Raw genomic sequence first — 12,858 nt, 5'->3', positions numbered from 1 at the left:
GCCCATTTACATTCAAGGTTAGTATTGACATGTGTGGATTTGATCCTGTAATCATGATGTTACCTGGTTATTATGCAGACTTGTTTGTTGTACTTTATAGTGTCACTGGTCCACGTACTTAGGTGTGTTTTTGTAGTGGCTGGTAATGGTCTTACCTTTCCATAGTTAGTGTTTCCTTCAGGAGCTCTTGTAAGGCAGGTCTAGAGGTAACAAATTTCCTTAGCATTATCTTGTCTGAAAAGGATCTTATCTCTCCTTCACTTATGAAGCTTAGTTTGGCTGGATATGAAATTTGGGGTTGGAATTCCATTTCTTTAAGAATGTTGAATATTGGCCCCCAATCTCTTCTGGCTTATAGGGTTTCTGCTGAAAGGTCCACCGTTAGTCTTATGGGTTTCCCTTTGTAGGTTAACTGACTGTTCTCTCTAGCTGCCTTTAACATTTTTTCTTTCATTTTGACCTTGGAGAGTCTGATGATTATGCATCTTGGGGATGATCTTCTTGTGCTGTATCTTACTGGGCTTCTCTGTAAGCCCATTCTAATTTCCTGAATTAGAATGTTGGCCTCCATAGCTTGATTGGGAAAGTTCTCATGAGTAATATACTTTTTCAAAGTGCTTACTCTCTCCCCATCTCTTTCGGGGCCATCAATGAGTTGTAGATTCAGTCTCTTTATGTCATCCCATATTTCTTGGAAGTTTTGTTCATTCATTTTCATTTTTTCTCTATTCTTGACTGACTGTCTTATTTCAGAAAGCTAGTCTTCAAGCTCTGAGATTATTTCCTCAACTTTGTCTATTCTGCTATTAATTCTTTGATTCCATTATGAAACTCTTATAGTGTGCTTTTCAGCTCTATCAGGTCAGTTACATTCTTTTCTATACTGGTTGTTTGCCTGTCAGCTCCTGTATCATTTTAATGTGATTCTTTGTTTCCTTGTATTGGGTTTCAACATATTCCTGCATCTCAATGATCTTCAGTCCTATCCATATTCTGAATTCTGTTTCTGTCATTTCAACCATTTCAGCCCAGTTCAGATCCCATGCTGTAGAGGTGGTATGGAACTTTGGAGGGAAGAAGGCACTCTCTGGTTTTTAAAGTTGTCAAAGTATTTGAATTGGTTCTTTCTCATCTTTGTGGGCTGATGTTTCTTCAATCTTTGAAGCTGCTGACCTTTGGGTGTTTTTTTCCTTTTATCCTATTTGATGACCTTGAAAATTTGATTGTGATATAAAGTGGAATCAGCCAACTGGCCTCATTTCTGGAAGATTGTAGGGGAGCAATGCTCAGCTCCAAACTCCTGGACTGTGTACTCTTAACTCTGGGGGACTTATATCAGGCCCTGACTTTGTTCTCTGGCTCCTCGAGATCAGGAGTCCACTGTACTGGAGGTGGGAAAGGTGCTTCCCAGACCACTGGTCACTACACTCTGATGGGTGGTGTCAGCCAATGCATTTCACAGTGCAGTGTCAATGGGATCTGTCCTTTTTGTACATGTCAGCTGCAGTGGCTGTGGCAGCACAGAAGGCTGAACGCTCTTTGGCTGCAACATGATGCTGGTGGGTGCTGGAGTGCCTGCCTCTATGTGGACATTCACCATGATGGCAGAGGCAGCACAACTCGTGAGCAGTCTGCACTTGGGCACAGGTCTGTGTGCATTCTCTGTGCACTGAAAGCTGGGGTGGTCACTTAGGGAGCTGGAAAGTCCACTGTTCTCTGTGCCTAATTTTACTCCCATGGCATTGTTGGTATAAGGGCAGGGTGTGGGAGGGGGTAGGATTGACCTGCTCTGTACCTGCCAAGGCTTTGATTACAATGGAGGTCCAGTGGTAGGGGTGTGTGGAATGTACTCTTGCCACAGCAGCAACAGGGCAGGGTGCACACACATGCACACACACACACACACACGTGTACAAGCAAGGCAAGGAAGAGAAAGGCCTGCCCATGCACACACACACACCAGCAACACAATGTGGGGGTTGCCATGGGCCTAGGGGAAGCTACAGTGTGGAGAAAGAGCAGGCTGGCTGGTATGTGGCCATAAGGGCCACCCCACTGGAGCTCCCACTGGTAAGGCATTGTCAGCCCCCACAGGAGCTACAATGCAGTCCCCAAGGTCACTACCTGAGGCTGCCCTGCAAGCAGGTGCTGCCTGTTGGCCATTTGATTGTCTTTTTTGTTTTTTTGCTTTTTTTTTTAAAGACAAGGTCTCACTCTGTCACCCAGGCTGGAGTGCAGTGGTGTAATCGTGGCTCACAGCCACCTTGCCCTCTTGGACTCAGGTGATCTTCCCACCTCAGCCTCCCAAGAAGCTGAGACCTCAGGTACATGCCACTACACCCAGCTAATTTTTGTATTTTTTATAGAGACAGGGCCTCACTATGTTGCTCAGGCTGGCCTCAAACTCCTCCTGAGTTCAAGTGATTCTCCTGCCTCCACCCCCCAAAGTGTTGGGGTTGCAGGCATGAGCCACCACACCCAGCCTTGAATGTCTTAACAGATATATGGTTTGCAAGTATTTTTTTCCATTCTGTAGATTGCCATATTTACTCTACTGGTTGATTCTTTTGCTGTGTAGAAGCTGTTTAGTTTAACGAAGTCTCACTTGTTTATTTTTGTTTTGATTTAAAAAAACTGATGATAGAAAACACAAACAAATGGAAAGCTATCCTGTATTCATAAATTATAAAACTTAATATTGTTAAAATCTCTATACAACCCAAAGCAATCTACAGACATAATGTAATTTTTCTCAAAATCCCAATGGTATTTCTCCTAGATACAGAAAAAAAGTTCTAAAAGTTACATGGAACCACAAAAGTTCCTGAATAGCCAAAACAATCTTGAAAAAAAAGCTGAAGACATCACACTTCCTGATTTTAATACATATTACAAAGCTACAGTAATTAAAACAGTATGGTATGGCATACAGATAGACATTTAGATAAATGGAACAGAAAAGAACTCTGAAATAAATCCACACATATATACAGTTGACTCAAGAATATGGTGGTTAGGGGTGACAACTTCCCACACAATGAAAACGTAAAACTTCTGACTCCCAAAAACTACTAATAACCTACTGTTGGCCCTACAAATAATATAAACAGTCAATTATTACATATTTCTTATGTTATATATATTATATTATATGCTGCATTCTTTCCATACAGAAAGCTACAGAAAAGAAAATATTATTAAGAAAATCATAAGAAATAGCATATATATTTAGTATTTAGTAAGTAGAAGCGGATCATCATAAAGATCTTCATCCTTATCATCTTCATCATCTTCATGTTGAATAGGCTGGGGAGGAAGAGAAGAAAGAGGAGAATTGGTCTTACTGTCTCAGGGACAGCAGAGGTGGAAGAAAATTTGCATGTAAGTGGACACTGGGCAGTTCGAACCCATGTTCTTCAAGTGTCTACTGCAGTCAACTGATCTTTTACAAAGTTTCCAAAAATACACAATGAAGAAAGGAGGACACTCTGAACAGATCTTTGGAAATAAGGCATTGAGAGCAGACAGGAGGATGCAGACCCCAGGCTGAAAGAGGAGGATACTGTGCCAGAACTGCTCCTGGCTTGGGCAGCTCCTAGGAAACTGGTGAGTAATATAGGCATGAAGTGGCCTACTTCTGCCACAGACCTCTGGGATACTAGCTGTGGGATACTTCACGAGCCCCAGGGACATCTGAGCTGGCAGAGAGAACTTCCCAGAGAGTTAGTAGAGACAGATCTCCAGTCTGTGTGGAGCCCAGAAGGTTTGGCATGGGAACAGCTGCAATGGGGCACATCCACAGATGCCTATTCCACAAAGCTCACCATATACCTCTAGTCAGCTTTAGCCTTCGTTTGCTGCTAGACCTGGACAGAGCAGGGCAGTCTTACCTGTAGGATGGGGCCAGTCAGATGAGTGCCTCCTGTCTGCCAGCCTCTTCCAGGGCCACTGCCTGGCCACACTCTTTTGTAGTACAGCCTCAGCTTGCTAGTGGCCATTGTCATATCTTTTGCTGGCAGACCTTGCCTAACAATTGGAGCACTTTTGCAGACAGACCTCTATTGGCACGCACCTGCCTGCAGCCTCCCCAACTGGTGTGCACTTGCTTGCAGCCTCCCCTACCACCTTGCCAGCATACATGCACATGTGGAGCCCGGGCTGCCCTGCCAGCATGTACATGTGCAGGGACCTAGCACCACCCCACCAGCGCATGCGTCAGCACATGGACCCACCACAGGTGCACACACATGAACTGACCCCTGCCAACCTGCCAGTACACACATTTGCACTGACCTACCACCACATGGCCAGTGCACACACACAAAGGAGTGCACTGCCACCCCACCAGAGCACTTTTGCTGGCAGCCCCCATTGGAGTGTTGTTGCCAGTGGACTGGGACACCTCAGCCCCTCCAGTACAGCAGGTATTTAACCTCAAGGAGCCAGAGAACAAAACTGCACACCTATTCCCAGACCCCAGAAACACACCATGCAGCCCAGGAGTGTTGAGCTAAGCCTTGGCCCCCAAAAGCATCCAGAAGGGAAACCAATCAACTAAACCCAACTTAACCATAGTCAAACCCTCAAGGGCATCAGAGAATATAAAAACAAAAAGGCCCATTCAAAAAGAACAGCAACTTCAAATATTAAAGGAACATCAGCCAACACAAATGAAAAAGAACCAGTGCAAGAACTTTGGCAACTATAAAAGTCAGGGTGTCTTCTTACCTCCAAATGACCGCATTAATTAGCTCCCAGCAGTGGTTCTTAACAAGACTGAATCAGCTCCCCAGCAATGGTTCTTAAACAGACCAAAATGGCTGAAGTAATAGACATAGAATTCAGGATCTTTATAGCAACAAAGATCATCAAGACTCAAGAGAAAGTAGAAGTCCAATCCAAGGAATCTAAGGAATCCAACAAAATTATATGAGAGCTGAAAGACAAAACAGCCATTTTTAGAAAGAATCTAACAGACCTAGAGCTTAAAAACTCACTACAAGAATTTCACAATATTGGCTGGGCATGGCGGCTCACACCTGTAATCCCAGTAGTTTGGGAGGCCGAGGCAGGCAGATCACCTGAGGTCTGGAGTTCAATACCAGCCTGACCAAAATGGTAAAACCCCGTCTCTACTAAAAATACAAAAAATAGCTGGACGTGGTAGTGGGCACCTGTAATCCCAGCTTCTTGGGAGGCTGAGGCAGGAGAATTGCTTGAATCTGGTATGTGGAGGTTGCAGTGAGCCAAGATCAAGCCATTACACTCCGGCTTGGGTGACAAGAGTGAGACTCTGTCTCAAAAAAAAAAAAAAAAAAAAGAATTTCATAATAGTACACAATCAGAAGTTTTAACAGCAGAATAGACCAAGCTGAGGAAAGAATATCAGAGCTTGAATAACTAGTTCTTCAAATAAACTTAGTCAGACAAAATAAAAGAAAAAAAGGATTAAAAAATAAATACAACCTCCAAGAAATGTGGGATTATATAAAGATACCAAACCTACAATTCAACGGCATTCCAGAAAATTAGGGAAAGAGAGCAAGCAACTTGGAAAATGTATTTGAGGATATTATCCATGAAAATTTCCCTAACCTTGCTAGAAAGGTCTACATCCAGATTCAAGAAATTCAGAGAACCCCAGTGAGATACTATACTACAAGAGGACTCTCCCCAAGACATATAGTCCTCAGGTTCTCCAAGGTCAGTGTGAAAGAAAAAATACTAAAGCCAGCTAAAGAGAAAGGGCAGGTCATATACAAAGAGAACCCCATCAGGCTAACACTAGACCTTTCAGCAGAAATCACACGAGCCAGAAGAGATGAGAGGCCTATCTTCAGCATTCTTAAAAGAAATTGCAACCAAGAATTTTATATCCAGCAAAACTAAGCTTCATAAGTGAAGAAGAAATAAAATAATTTTCAGACAAGAAAATGCTAAGGGAATTTATCACCAGACCTGCCTTATAAGAGGTCCTTAGGGGAGTGATAAATGTGGAAACAAAAAGGCCATTATCTGCCAATACAAAAACACTTAAGTACATAGCCTACTGACACTATAAAGCAACCATACACTCAAATCTATATAACAACCAGATAACAACACGATGACAGGCTCAAATCCTCACATATCAATATTAGCCTTGAACATAAATTATACAAATGCCCCATTTAAAAAGCACAGAGTGGCAAGTTGGATGAAGAAGTGAGACCCAACTATATGCTATATTCAAGAGACCCATTTCACATGCAGTGACACACACAGGCTCAAAGTAAAAGTATGGAGAAAGATCAATCAAGATGGAAAACAAAGAAGAGTAGGAGTTGCTCTTCTTATTTCAGACAAAATAAACTTTAAACAAACAACAATCAAAAAGGAAAAGAAGAGCATTACATAATGATAAAGGGTTCAATTCAACAAGAAGACTTAACTATCCTAAATATATACATATGTGTGTGTGTATATATATGTGTATAAATATATATAATCAAGATTTATAAAACAAGTATTAGAGACCTATGAAGAGACTTAGTTACCCACACAATAATAGTGGGAGACTTCAACACCCCACTGACAGAATTAGACAAATCCTTGAGGCAGAAAACATTACCATGACCCTATATAAACACACACAAAAAAACCCTAAGACTATTACAATCACCTATGTGCACACAAACTAGAAAACCTAGAAGAAAGGGATAAATTCCTGGAAACATAAAACCTCCCAAGATTGAACGATAAAAAAATGAAATCCTGAACAGACCAATAATGTATTCTGAAATTAAATGAGTAATTTAAAAAAAACCCCTATGAACCAGAAAAAGCCCTGGACCATGCAGGTTCACAGTCAAATTCTACCAGATGTACAAGGGAGAGTTGGTACCAACGCTACTAAAATTATTCCAAAAATTGAGAAGGAGGAACTCCTCCCTAACTCATTCTATGAGGCCAGCATCATTCTTACACCAAAACCTGTCAGAGACACAATAGGAAAAAAAACTTCCCTGATGAACACAGATGCAAAAATTCTCAACAAAATACTAGCAAATTGAATTGAGCAGCACATAAAAGGCTAATCTATCACAATCAAGCAGGCTTTATTCCTGGGATGCCAAGGTTGGTTCAACATATGCAAATCAACAAATGTGATTCAGCACATAAAAAAGAAATAATAGCTAAAACTACATGATAATTTCAATAAATGCAGAAAACGCTTTTGATAAAATTCAACATCCCTTCATATTAGAAACCCTCAACAATCTAGGCATCAAAGGAATATACCTCAAAATAAAGAGAGACATCTATGACAAACCCACAGCTGATGCCATACTGAATGGACAAAAGCTGGAAACATTTCCCTTGAGAACTAAAACAAGACAAGGATGCTCACTCTCACCACTCCTATTCAACATAGTACTTGGAAATCCTAGCCAGAGCAATCAGGCAAGAGAAGAAAATAAAGGCATCCAAATTGGCAAAGAGGAAGTCAAACTGTCACTGTTCACAATTATATAATTCTATACCTAGGTAACTCCATAGTTTCTGCCCAAACGCTCCTAGAACTGATAAACGACTTCAGTAAAGTTTTAGAATACAACCTCAATGTACAAAAATCAGTAATATTTTCGTACACCAATAACATCCGACCTCAAAGGCAAATCAGTAATGTAATCCCATTTACAATAGCCACAGTAAGAATAAAATACCTAGGAATAAAGCTAACCAGGGAGGTGAAAGATCTCTACCATTAAAATTACAAAACACTGCTGAAAGAAATCAGAGACAATGCAAACAAACGGGAAAACATTCCGTGCTCATGGACAGAAATAATCAATATTGTGAAAATGGCCATATTGCCCAAAGCAATTTACAGATTCAATGCTATTTCTTCCAAACTAACAATGTAATTCTTTACAGAAATAGGAAAAAAACTATTTAAAAGAGTGTATATGGGACAAAAAGAAAATCCCAAACAGCCAAAGCAATTCTAAGTAAGCAAAAAGAACAAAGCTGGAGCCATTACATTACCTGACTCCAAACTATACTATAATATAAGGCTACAGTAACCAAAACATCCTGGTAATGGTACAAAAACAGACACATAGATCAATGTAACAGGTTAGACAACCCAGAAATAAAGCCACACACCTATAACTACATAAACTTTGACTAAGTCAACAATAACAAGCAATGGGAAAAGGTATCCTTATTCAATAAATGGTGCTGGGATAAGTGGCTAGCCATATGCTGAAGATTGAAACTGGACACCTTCATTTCACTATACACAAAAATTAACTCAAAATGAATTAAAGACTTAAATGTATGACCTAAAACTATAGAAACCCTAGATAAAAACCTAAAAAAAAAAAACCATTCTGGACATAGGTTTTTGCAAAGATTTCATAATAAAATCTCCAAAAGCAATTGCAACAAAATCAAAAATATGCGAGTGGGACCAAATTAAACTAAAGAGCTTCTGCATAGAAAAAGAAACTATAAAAAGAGTGAACAGAGCCTACAGAATGGGAGAAAATATTTCCAAACCATGCATTTGACAAAATCTAATATTCAGAATCTTTTAAGGTATTTAAACAATTTAACAAGAAAAAAGCTATTAAAAATTGACAAAGGGCATGAACAGACACTTCTCAAAAGAAGACATACACATGGCCAACAATCATATGAAAAAATGCTTAACATCACCAATTATTGGAGAAATGCAAATGAAAACTACAATGAGATACTATCTCAAACCATTAAGAATAGCTATTATTTGAAAGTCAGAAAATAATAGATGTCGGTGAGGCTACAGAGAAAATGGAATGCTTATACACTGCTGGTGGGAATGTAAATTAGTTCAACCACTGTGGAAAGCAGTTTGGAGATTTTCCAAAGAACTTAGAACTACCATTCAACCCAGAAATACTATATAATTTGACTTAGACCCTCTCCAGCATGCTTTGCATGCTTTACATAGTGTAAAGCTATGCTCAGTACATAACTTTACACTACGTATTAACAATGTAGCTTGCAAATCCCACAGTATAATGGTATAATTTTTCTATTAATAGTCATACATATTTTAAAGAACTTAAGAAAGAAGAGAGAACACTATTGTTTTATATTGTTAAACATGGAGTATCAAACATAGAGTTGGGAAGAGATACACAGAACTGGCTGGCTCTAGCACATCACTGAAATCCAAGTAATTCCTATTTCCATGGATGAGTTCTCACTTTCCTTCACAGTACTAGGATTTCAAAATGTCTCAAGAATGTCTTTTGCATTAGCATGACGTGAGAATATATACTGGTTACTCTTCATAATAAATTTTCATTGGCAATTCTATTTCTTTAAAACACTATTAGAGGTGTGTAGATCCAAGACCCATAAAATTTTCCTCTTCAAAAGACTTAAGAATTCTTTTTTTTTGAGACGGAGTCTCACTCTGTAGCCCAGGCTGGAGTGCAGTGGCGCCATCTCGGTTCGCTGCAAGCTCCGCCTCCTGGGTTCACACCATTCCCCTGCCTCAGCCTCCAGAGTAGCTGGGACTACAGGCTCCGGCCACCACGCCTGGCTAATTTTTTGTATTTTTAGTAGAGATGGGGTTTCACCATGTTAGCCAGGATGGTCTCGATCTCCTGACCTCGTGATCTGCCCGCCTCGGCCTCCCAAAGGACTTAAGGATTCTTTATGTCAACCATTTCATCTTGGAGTTGCAGAAACTGAGACCCAGACAAATCTAACATGTCTGATATGTGACAAAATATAATCTTTGTGTATCGTACCTGAATATTAGAATTAAATACAACAGCAAAAAATTATATTAATTAAGCTCCTTTTAAATATCTGCAGATAGGACTTTCAAATTATGATGTAAATTTATGCAAAATACCCAAATCAGAATCTTCCCCAGTTTTGATATAATACAATCTGCTACTCTTACTATAAATTCTTACATTTTTTCCTTCAGTCGATTGAAAAATGAAAGTGCCAAATTCTATCTTTTTTCAGCCCTTCCCCTTGGAATTCCTGTCACTCTTATTTAGCATACCTTATTTTTTTCATGGAAATAGCACTGTTTAGTTTATTAAAAATACATGGGACACAATTTTCTCTTGAGTACATAGAGCCTAAGGCTTTCTACCATTTCTATATCATTGCCTAAAAACTTACCTATATTTAAAAGATTCATGAATTTAGAGTTACTACTAAGTGTCAGCAGTGCTTTCTTTATAGTTATAGAAACACAGAATTAGAAAAATATATAAGAGGTCAGTTATGCTGTCTTTATTTCTGGAAAGACTCATCTTATGTAATCAAAATAGATAAATAACAGTCTTACTCTTAAAAAAGAAGATATCAGCACTCATCTTAGTGTATAATAAATATTTCAGTGAGGGGATTTATTTTTTGTGGAATGAGCTTTTTGTTGCAATAATAATTCTAATTTTTCTTACCAAATAAATGGGCTTTTAAATAGCCTCCATGCTTCAAAATTCCTATTTTCCAAATTTTCATGATTACATATCTCCTAATCTGTTTATAAAATTTCTATACCTCTCTTAAAGTAAGAAGCTAGATAATCATTCATTATGAGCATAGGCACCTCGATATGTCTAATATTAATAGTAATAATTACTTATCAAGTACATATCATGTTCCAAGGACTGTGCTAAAAAGAACTTTACAGATGATATCTCAAATAATCACAACAACCCCATCAAGTAAAGATATCAACTCTATATCATACCTGAGGAAACAGTCTTAGAAAGATTAAATGGTTTACCCAAATTGCAAAGCTAGAGAGTGGCAGAGTGAGATTTAATCCAGTCTGTTCACATTGATGAGCTGCAATTCACTTGTTAATATAGATGAAAATTGAAGCTTTAGATAAACATGAAAACGAAAGTTAATAAACATCTTTTTAAAAAATAAGAGTACAGAAAGTCATTAGTTAAATTATAATGGATAACTTGATTAATAGAGACTGTTAAGTATTCTGCTCAATCTCAGAATGAATAAAGAGATTAATACAATCTTTTTATTCATCCAGAGACTTCCAAAATATGCTTGAAGGTCCAGCTCAAAGGCCACTTCTTGTCCCAGCTAGAGCAATCAGACAAGAGAAAGAAAATGTGAAAATAATGAAAATGTAAATTAGTTCAGCCATTGTGAAAAGCAGTTTGGTGGTTCCTCAATGAACTTAAAATGGAACTACCATTCAACCCAGCAACCCCATTACTCAGTATATACCCAAAGGAATCATTGTACCATAAAGACACATGCACACATATATTTATCACAGCACTATTCCCAATACTAAAAACATGGAATCAACCTAGGTGCCCATCAACAGCAGACTGAACAGTAGACTGATAAAGAAAATGTGGTACCTATCACCATGGAATACAATGCAGCCATAAAAAAGAATGAGATTGTATCCTTTGCAGCAACATGGATGGGGCTGGAGGCCATTAAACTAAGCAAATTAACACAGAAACAGAAAATCAAATACAGTATATTCTCATTTATAAATGGGAGCTAAACAACAAGAACACATGGACACAAAGAGGGAAAAAAAATAGCCACTGTGGCCTCCTTGAGAATGGAGAGTGGGAGGAGGGATAGGATCAAAAAACTACGTATCGGGTACTATGCTTATCACCTAGGTGATAAAATAATCTGTACACCAAACTCCTGTGAGTGTGCTGTTTACTTATATAACAAACCTGCGCATGTACCCTTGAACCTAAAATAAAAGTTAGAAAAAACCCAAAGTTTTTTGTGAAACATAAAAAGGTTTTAAACAAATAGAAAAACATAAAATGTTTTTTCATGGGAAGAATATTATATTTTAATTATTTATAAATTGATAACAATATTTAATGTATAAAAATAAATTAAAGTATAATAGCAAAGATACAGGCTCAACCTAATTGTCCATCAACAGTGATGTAGAATATACTACATTTTCTTTATCACATATATATAAACACACACACACACACACACGAATCAACTCAAGATGGATAAAATACCTTTAAACTTAACTGATAACAGTCTGGATTCAAAATTTTGAAGAACTTTTTTCATTGTTTTTTATATCTTCTAATGTTGCTTATGGAAACAATAATACTCTGATTCTCTTCTTTTATGGGTTAGCTATTTATGTTTTTAGGATACTCCTATAAGTTTCTCTTTTTTCCTAGTCTTCTGATTTTATCAGGAATTGACGAGATACAGTTTTGTCAATAATCTTATAACATACTTGATGAGCTCTTCAAGCCAAAGATTATATATTTCTTGCATGCTGCATACACACTTGGAATTGTTTTTTATTTTTAAAATATTTTTTATTTTATTTATCATTTTCTTCTCTCTATAGTATCTGTAAAGGTCTCCTTCTGGAATATCTCATAGATGTCTTTTCTCACCCTGTGTCTGTTCTGAAAGTATCTTTTCTTTAATTTTCAGTAACTTTTTATTTGTACCATAAATTCTGAGAAATTTCTTTTGTTTTTCTCATCACAAACTTAGCTATAATGTAATGTTCGGTCTACTATTTAGTTGGTACATTTATCAGTTCAGAGAGCATTTTTTAAATATCAGGTATTATTTCTTCTCAAATCTTATTTTTTCTGATTCATAGTAGTATTTTCTTGCTTGCATTCTAGATGAAAAATTCTATCAAATCTCTATAAATGCATTAATTAGAAAAATTTAAAGGGTCTCTGCTGTTTCCTTACTCATTAATTTTTCCCCTCTGAATTTAATTGTTCTATATGCTCTATTTTTATTTTTCTCCTTTATAGGCCTTGGCTTTAATTGTGATCATTGTTTAGTTTTTAGGCTTCT

General features: G+C 37.8%; 3 long non-coding RNA genes across 5 annotated transcripts in view; 1 reads left to right on the top strand and 2 right to left on the bottom strand.

Annotated features, from left to right (window-relative positions):
- The window catches only part of LOC104005809 (uncharacterized), a 557,346-nt gene that overhangs the window by 517,614 nt on the left and 26,874 nt on the right, over positions 1-12,858 (top strand). The gene's annotated exons all lie outside the window — the stretch shown is intronic.
- LINC02877 (long intergenic non-protein coding RNA 2877) overlaps positions 1-12,858 on the bottom strand; it is a 111,914-nt gene that overhangs the window by 83,995 nt on the left and 15,061 nt on the right. The gene's annotated exons all lie outside the window — the stretch shown is intronic.
- LOC129143546 (uncharacterized) lies at positions 2,657-4,956 on the bottom strand. The gene is made up of 2 exons (XR_008547155.1): positions 4,729-4,956; positions 2,657-3,306 (listed from the first exon to the last, which is right to left on the bottom strand). It is a non-coding gene; the product is annotated as an uncharacterized LOC129143546 (long non-coding RNA).

Source organism: Pan troglodytes, chromosome 2 (genome assembly GCF_028858775.2).
Source record: "Pan troglodytes isolate AG18354 chromosome 2, NHGRI_mPanTro3-v2.0_pri, whole genome shotgun sequence".
Lineage (NCBI taxonomy): Eukaryota > Metazoa > Chordata > Mammalia > Primates > Hominidae > Pan > Pan troglodytes.
This window is presented reverse-complemented; position numbering and strand designations above follow the sequence as displayed.